This window comes from Phocoena sinus, chromosome 3 (genome assembly GCF_008692025.1).
Source record: "Phocoena sinus isolate mPhoSin1 chromosome 3, mPhoSin1.pri, whole genome shotgun sequence".
NCBI lineage: Eukaryota > Metazoa > Chordata > Mammalia > Artiodactyla > Phocoenidae > Phocoena > Phocoena sinus.
The window spans coordinates 53,718,917-53,726,916 of record NC_045765.1 but is presented as its reverse complement, the minus strand read 5'-3'; positions in this window follow the sequence as shown (position 1 = coordinate 53,726,916).

Below are 8,000 nucleotides of genomic sequence, written 5' to 3'. Positions count from 1 at the left end.
TCCATCAGCTCCTACTCTAAGGCCAGCTTCCCCCTGGGCCGCTCCCAGCCAATGACCAAGCTCAGCAGAGATCCTAAGGCAGGCCTAGCCCTGGGAGACAGGGGGCTCCTCTCACAGCTGACATTGGCTCGAGAATTCCCCCATGGGCTTGCTGAACTTTCCTTCTTCTGCATAAGTGGTCTAGGATATTTCCTCTCACCCTTCCTTCCTTCCCTCTCTCTTTCATAGCTCTCCCAGCTCCTGGCTCCCTTGCTTTGCTTTAATCAGATCCTTGCACGTTTCATCCTGCCGTGGCGGCTGCTTCTTGGAGGACTCAGAGTAACCCAGCAAGAGAGGAGAGTTGGGTAAATTATTAGAGGGCACGGGGAGCTTGCAGGGATGGGTGCCGGGTGGGGGGGGTCCTGGTCAGGGCCCAGATGCAGGAGTTCTGAATCCTTTTTTGTGTCAGTTTCCTCTTTGGCAATCAGGTAAAGTATATGGTCGCAATCTCAGAATAATGTTTTAAAAATGCATAAAATGAAATATGTAGGATTACAAAGGAAACCAATTATATTGCAATACTGTTATAAAACTATTTTAAGTGATAGAGTAATATATGTACTTCTTTATTAATGCTTTAAATAAGATCTAGCAGTAGGTGGATGCCTCACATAATTTTGAAGCAGTGATGAGCGTGCATGGTGTTTCACACTATCTGCAATACTGAAATGATATGATACAAATATATATATGATTTCTATTGGTGACAAAGCCATAGTTGTGGCTAATATGACTGGTTTGTTGCTGCTGTCATAATTGAAGGACATGCTACGTTTCAGCTAGAGATTAGTGAAAATAATATAATTTTTTTTCCCGTCCAAGTTCAGTGACTCCAAGATAAGGACACCTGAGTCAGAGGGTCAGGGCAGAGCCACAGAGAAGGAGGCCCAGCTCCTTCCCTCCGACCCTACTTCCCCTCTCTGACTCAACCCTTTGGGGCTGGTGGAGCATCTGGTCCTTGGCTGGTATCTTCCTTCCCTCTTTCTCCCTGGCTCTTTTCCCCAGTTTCTCTAATCTCTGTCTCTGTCTCTATGTGCCTCTGTGTCTCTCTCTGTGTCCCCATAATCTGTCACTGAGGGAACAGGGCAGACTCAGGGGATTCATGTAGCCTGGGCACAGTGGGGCAAGGAGAACTCTGTAATTCTAGGGTCACTGGGACCTGGAAGAGGGAATGTCCCTGAGCCTCGGGCTCTGGGGGGAGATGCAGGTCTTTCCTTCCCCACCCCCTCTTCCATTCTCAGCCTTCTTAGGGGCAGAAACAGGCCAAGACAGAGATGAGTGAGAACGAAGGCAGGGAATGGAGGCATCCCAGACTCCAGAAGACAAGGGCTGAAGCCCCTGTGATCCTGGACTTGGGTCCAAGGGATCTTTCCCTGAATTCCACTCCGTGGAGCTGCAGTCCAGGAATCCAGAGGTCGAGGCTGTCCTCTGCCCTCCTCAGGCCCCCAAAAGAGCACTGAGCAACTGACCAGGTCTGGGTCGAGGGCACAGGGGCTCTGGAGTAAGTCTACAGCAGATGTCAGCCCTGGCCCCTAATGGATGGGCTGAAGGGAGGTCAGTGGCCTCAAGGAAGGGGAGCATGGAGCTCTGGGGTTGATCTTTTCTCCGAATACTTGAGAATGGGGTGGAGTACCAAATCAGCTCTTCCCTTGTTGGGGTGTATGCCTCCCAAGATGATTTGGACCAGGGGAGGGCTGTTGGTCTCAGAAATTGGGGGTAGAGAGCGGTCACAGCATGTCCTGAAAGAGCTGAAGGCATCCTAGGAGAAGAGAGCAGGGGGAATGGTAGTGTGCAGAGTAAGCCAGCTCAAAGGAATGAGAGGGAGATGGGGTGGGTGGCTCATGTCCCTTGAAGGGGCTCTTTCCTTGGGGGGCTGTCTTGGATCCCTGTTCCTTAACCAGACCTCCTTCATTCTCACTGCCCAAGGAGTCCACCTACAGCAAGATCAGCAATGCCAGGCTGAGCCAGGGAACTCACTTTACTCCATGGACAGCCACGGCTGGTCATCTGAGCTGAGCTGCCTTTTCCTTTTGGGGTTATCGTCTGTGGCTCCTTCAGTGGTACCGCGTGTGCAAAAGGTACCCCTTAGAAGGGTCCCTCTTCAAACCTTAACCCTGGACCCCTACCAGTTCACCCTGGCAAGAGAGACTGCATTACTGACAATCATCGTCTGATCTGCCTGCTCTGGTCTAATCCAAACATAAGCTGCAGGGCTCACATGACCCAGAGTATGCATGGAGCCATGGTTTAACAATAAGGTACAGTCCAGAAACCAAAAACAATGGACAGGTTCTCCAATGTTTCATCTCTCAAAAGACCTTATAACCTACAGCAACACTTCTGGGTGCTTCACAAACCTCAGTTGTCTGGGTCTTCTCACTCCTTGATACTCCATCTCCCCAAAGACCTTCCCATAGCCAGCCCTGCCTTTCTGTCTCCCATGGTCTTTGTTGTGTGGTTTGATTCAGCCTCTCTGGCATTTTGCAGGGAGAGAGGAGTAAGAATGAAATGTGACATTAGTACATCTTAACCCTAACACATGGGACAAAGGGGCACTAGTGAGCAGAGGGAGGGACAGAAACAAGGGGTGGGTGTGGAAGGGAATTTTCCAGTACCCCTTTGCATGGCTCTGTCCTCCCCTTCCCCACCCGCACCATAGACTGACTGCTACAGCCCCTGTCACTTAGAATACCATTTTGCTCACTGGAAGGGGATGGTATGATGTAGTAATTAAGAGCAAATCTCTTAATCTCTTAAGAGTAATTAAGAGCAAATCTCAGTCAAACCCTGACCCCCACCTCTACCAGTGCTGGGACCTGAGCAAGTTACTTAAATCTTGGTGCCTCAGTTTCCTTTTCTGCAAAGTGGAGATACTAATAGTGCCTACCTCACAGGGTTGTTGTAAAGATTAATCCATGGAGATATATGGATAATATGGGCAAAGGGCCTGAAACACAGCAAGTGCTCATAAACATTTCCCGTTCTTTGTTACTATTTTCACCAGTCACTTCCACGGTGACTTTAGACTACAACCAGCTTGCCTGTTACCCCATCGCCCTGGTACATCCCCTGATCTTGTTTTAATCAATCATCCCATGGCATCCTATTGTTAAATCAGACCACGTTGCACTTGTCCTATTTCTACCATCCCCCAAGGTCCCTGGTTGTCATCCTCTCCGTTCCACCAATTTTGTTATTCCTCATCTAATGTCCTGTCACCCCTGTGACTCCTGATCACCTCCATTGTCTCCAGTGGCCTCCAGGTCTCACTCCCCTTCTGTGTGGTAGAGGGCACAACCGTCACCCATATTTGGGCCAGCTGGGGTGGGGGTGGCCTCTGAGGGGCACGTTTCTTGCAGGAAGGAATACTCCCATTCGATCACTTCATTTATTTCTCATATTTCTCCCCATGTTTAGACATCTCTCATATTTTTACTGAGTGTCTGTTATGGACCAACCTCTGCTCAAGGGTTTAGAGAGTGTTGGGGTCCGTGGTTGGCCACCCCAAAATGTGCCTCAATGACATATTGATTGTTCTGAATTAAAGTGACTTAAGAAACAGCCAAAGCAAGAGGGACACCCTGACTCTCTGTCTCCCTGAAAGCAGGAAATCAATCTCTCACGTGACAGACGCACTCCCTGCGTCTGGAGGTAGAAGGATGCCCTTATCACCAAAGATAGGAAGTCAGGCCAAGAAGCCTATATAAACAAACCTTGTTCCTTCTTTAATGTACTGCCCCAAGCTCAAACTCTGTTTAAAATTTTCACTAATTGGGCACCCAAAACCCATGTTTCTGTGTCCTGTCAATTTCTCACACATTTATTGTTTCTTTGTCTAAAAACTCTAAAAGCTGCCTGCTTTGGCCACTTCTTAGGTCCCACTTCTATGAGACCTCCATGCACATGAATTAAATTTTGTTTCTTTTTCTCTGTTAATCTCTCTGTGTCAATTTTATTATTAGTCTAGCCACAAGAGCTTAAGAGGGGTAGAGGGGGAAATTCCCCCCTTCCCAACAAGGTACAACAATGAGCAGAAACAAACTGTGGAGAGTATGGTCTACCAGGGGAGTGCCCCAAATAAATGTATAATTACACCCCAAAATGAGTGTTCCGAAGGGAAGCACTGCAAGGACATGAAACAGAGGAAGCCAACCTGGCCTGGGGGTCTGGGAAAGCGTTTCCTGGAAGCCGTGCTTAAGCTGAGATCAGAAAGATGGTTAGGAGTTAATTGGGGGTGGGAAAGAGGGTCTTCCAGGCAAAGGTCCCGAGGGGGACGCAAGCCTGGTGAGGAATAGAGACAGATCAAAGAGGCTGGGAGTTTGAGGCCACCCAAGATTAAGGGACCTCAGGGACCAGACCATGAAGACCCTTGTTCTTGGTTGGGATTTGGTCTCCATTCCAAGAAGAGTTCAAACAGGTGATAGGTTCATCCTTGCATTTCTTTTTTTTAATTTTATTTATTTATTTTTGGCTGTGTTGGGTCTTTGTTTCTATGCGTGGGCTTTCTCTAGTTGCGGCGAGCGGGGGCCACTCTTCATCGCGGTGCGCGGGCCTCTCACTGTCGCGGCCTCTCTTGTTGCGGAGCACAGGCTCCAGACGCGCAGGCTCAGTAGTTGTGGCTCACGGGCCTAGTTGCTCCGCGGTATGTGGGATCTTCCCAGACCAGGGCTCGAACCCGTGTCCCCTGCATTGGCAGGCAGACTCTCAACCACTGCGCCACCAGGGAAGCCCCCATCCTTGCATTTTTAAGATGCCCACACAGAAGACCGGTTAGGGTCCTCACAGCTCTCCCCACCCCCAGTTTCTCTGGCCTGAAGACTGTGCCATCTCCCCCACCCATACACTCCCCTCTACGCAGCCCCTCCCCAGTGCCCTTTGCACATTTTTGTGAGGATGAGGTCATCGTGGGGGAGGGGAGGGAGTGCCAGGCCTCTAAGCCTCCTTTATCTTGGAGGACTGGGGCAGCCCTGGGAGCTGGGAGGGGAGGAACAAACACAGAACACCTCCCTTCTCTCCATCCCCACCCCTGAAACTAGAGCCTTGTCCCTTCCACCCCAGGCTGTTGATATGAGCTGTATATAAGGAGATATTTTAATGCAATTTCACTGCAAGACATTTTATGAAGAGCATCTAGTCCTGCAGCTACCACCAGACTCCCTTTGGGACCTTGGGCAGGTCACCCCCTCCACAGGTCTCAGTTTCTCGGTGTGTAAAGTTAGTGGGCAGGGATCTAATGTTCAGCACGGTGACTACAGTTAACCATACTGTACTGCATACTTGAAATTTGCTAAGGGAGGGACTCCCCTGGTGGCCCAGTGGGTAAGACTCTGCGCTCCCAATGCAGGGGGCCCAGGTTCGATCCCTGGTCAGGGAACTGGACCCTGTATGCATGCATGCTGCAACTAAAAGCCTGCATGCCACCACTAAGAGTCTGCGTGCTGCAGTGAAGATCCTGTGTGCTGCAACTAAGACCTGGCGCAACCTAAATGAATTTTTAAAAATATATATGAAACTTGCTAAGGGAGTAGACCTTGAATGCTCTCACCACACAAAAAAAATGGTAACTATGTGAGGTGGTGAATGTGTTAACTAACTTCATTGTGATAATCATTTCACAATATATATATGTACGTTGCATTGCACATATGCTTGAAATTCATACAGTTTTGTCAATTGTACCTCAATAAAGGTGGGAAAAATTTTTTTAAAGTTAGTGGGCAGTGCTGTCCAGTAGAATTTTCTGCAATGATGGACATGTTCTATCTGTGCTTTCCAGCATGGTGGCCACTAGCCACATGTGGCCGTTGAGACACTGTGTGGCTGGTGAGCTGGAGGAGCTGAATGAGTTTATCTTGTTTTATTTTATTGTCATTAATTTAAACTTAAATAGCCACATGTAGCTAGTGGCCACCATACTGGACAGCACATGCAGATCTTAAACTTTTAGGGAGTTCCCTGGTGGCCTAGTGATTAGGAAAGCCACTAACCACTGGCTTTCCTAACCAGGAAAGCATATTCACTGTCATGGCCCGGGTTCAATCCCTGGTTGGGGAACTAAGATCCTGCAAGCTGCATAGCGGGGCAAAACTTTTATGAGAATTCCAGTGACAGGTATGGACCCCTTCTCATGCACTCTATCATAGATGGCCCCCTCCAGTCCCACTTATGTGGCCCAAGCAGGCAGGGTCCCCTGCCTGGGGCTCAGGTCCCTGGTCTACCTGCCCCTCTTTCTGCCTTAAAAATGCAGAAAAGTGGGGTCTGCCCTGGAGGTAGAAGAATGACTGGGAAGAACCTAGGAACTAGCAGAAGACAGTCCTTTTTTTTTTTTTTTTTTTAAATAGAAGCATAGTTGATGAAGAATATTATATAAGTTACAGGTGTACAACGTAGTGAGTCATAGTTTTTTTTTTTTTTCCTTTTTTTGGGTACGCGGGCCTCTCACTGTTGTGGCCTCTCCCGTTGCGGAGCACAGGCTCCGGACGCGCAGGCTCAGTGGCCATGGCTCACGGGCCCAGCCGTGTCCCCTGCATCGGCAGGCGGACTCTCAACCACTGCGCCACCGGGGAAGCCCGATTCGTAATTTTTAAAGGTTATACTCCATTTATAGTTATTATAAAACATTGGCTATATTCCAAGCAGAACAGTTTTAAGCCAAGACTTCTGCCCCCAGCCTGGAGTACTTCCCATACATCTAAAGAAAGGCAGGATGGGGCAGGGGTGACATTAGGGACATTTGGTCTCAGTGTCTGCTTGAACTTCCTCCTGCCCAGCCTCTCTGAAAACCACCAGACTGCCACTGGGACAGTCCCTCTTGGGGCACACAGCTCCACTGTAGTGTGAAGCTGTGCTCTAGAGATGGGGTCGTGCCGGAAGCCTGCAGTGTTTATGAACTGGGGGATTTGGAGTAGCCAGAGGAGGCGGGGAGAGCTCGGCCAGGAGAGGGGTCGCTCAGCTCCTGTCCAGCCCCTCTTGGCCTCCTTGCACTAGAAAATGGAGCTGTTTGCTGCTCCAGACCTGCCTGATGCCGCCTCCTCCTGCCCCCAGCACCACTCACTCACGCCTGCCGTTTTCACCGTCCACATCATCTGCGAATCAGACACTCCCCAACCCAGGAATATGGAGGTCTGAGGGGGCTCAGAGGAACTTGCCTTTGGCCCTGGAGGCCACCCCATGTGGGGAGGAAATACTGCCCTCCCTTCTTACCTCCAGGCTGCAGCCACTCCCTCCCCAAAGCTCCCTGCATAGACCCATTTACAGAAGACAACTTTCACTGGGACTTAACTTTCTACCCTCTGCTCTGGGCTTCCTCCTTCATCTCTCAGATGCCCACCCTCTCTGTCCCCCACCTGGAAAGTCCTTAGCTGGTTCCTGACCGCCTGCCACCCCCCCCACCCCCCCCACCCCCCCCACCCCCCCCCCCCCGCCCACTGAGGTCTCCATTTCTTTGGCTTTGGCAGCAGGGCTGGGTTGGTCAGACGGGCTCCGGCAGTGGCCACGAAGTGGGACACACGGAGGAGACGGCTGTCAGACACCCCTTGTCTTAGGTTCTCTAGAAGCAGAGCTTGTGGCTAGGATTCAGGTGAAAACCAGGGGGCCGAGGGTGAGGCAAAGGGAAATGAGGGCGGGGAAGCTGCAAGGCCAGTTAGGGCAACGATGCCCTGCTGTCCTGGCTGTGCTTCAAACTGGCCACAGAGAGGCGCTGCAGGGCTCAGCCGGTGTGCTCGCAGCGTGTGGTAGGGGGCTTCTGCAGAAGGCTGTGAGGAGGGTCACACCTTGGAGGGGCCCACAGCTCCCACCCACAACCTCGCCCGGGGCATCAAGTGCACCCCAAACTTCTGGGTTCTGTCATCCAGCCCCTGGTGGCACTCAGAAACCAGATCCCACACTGCACAGTGCGGTCTTTTGTCTAGGCCTGAAAGCGGAGGGGCAGCGTCAGAAGGAGAGGAGGTAGCTAAGGCATT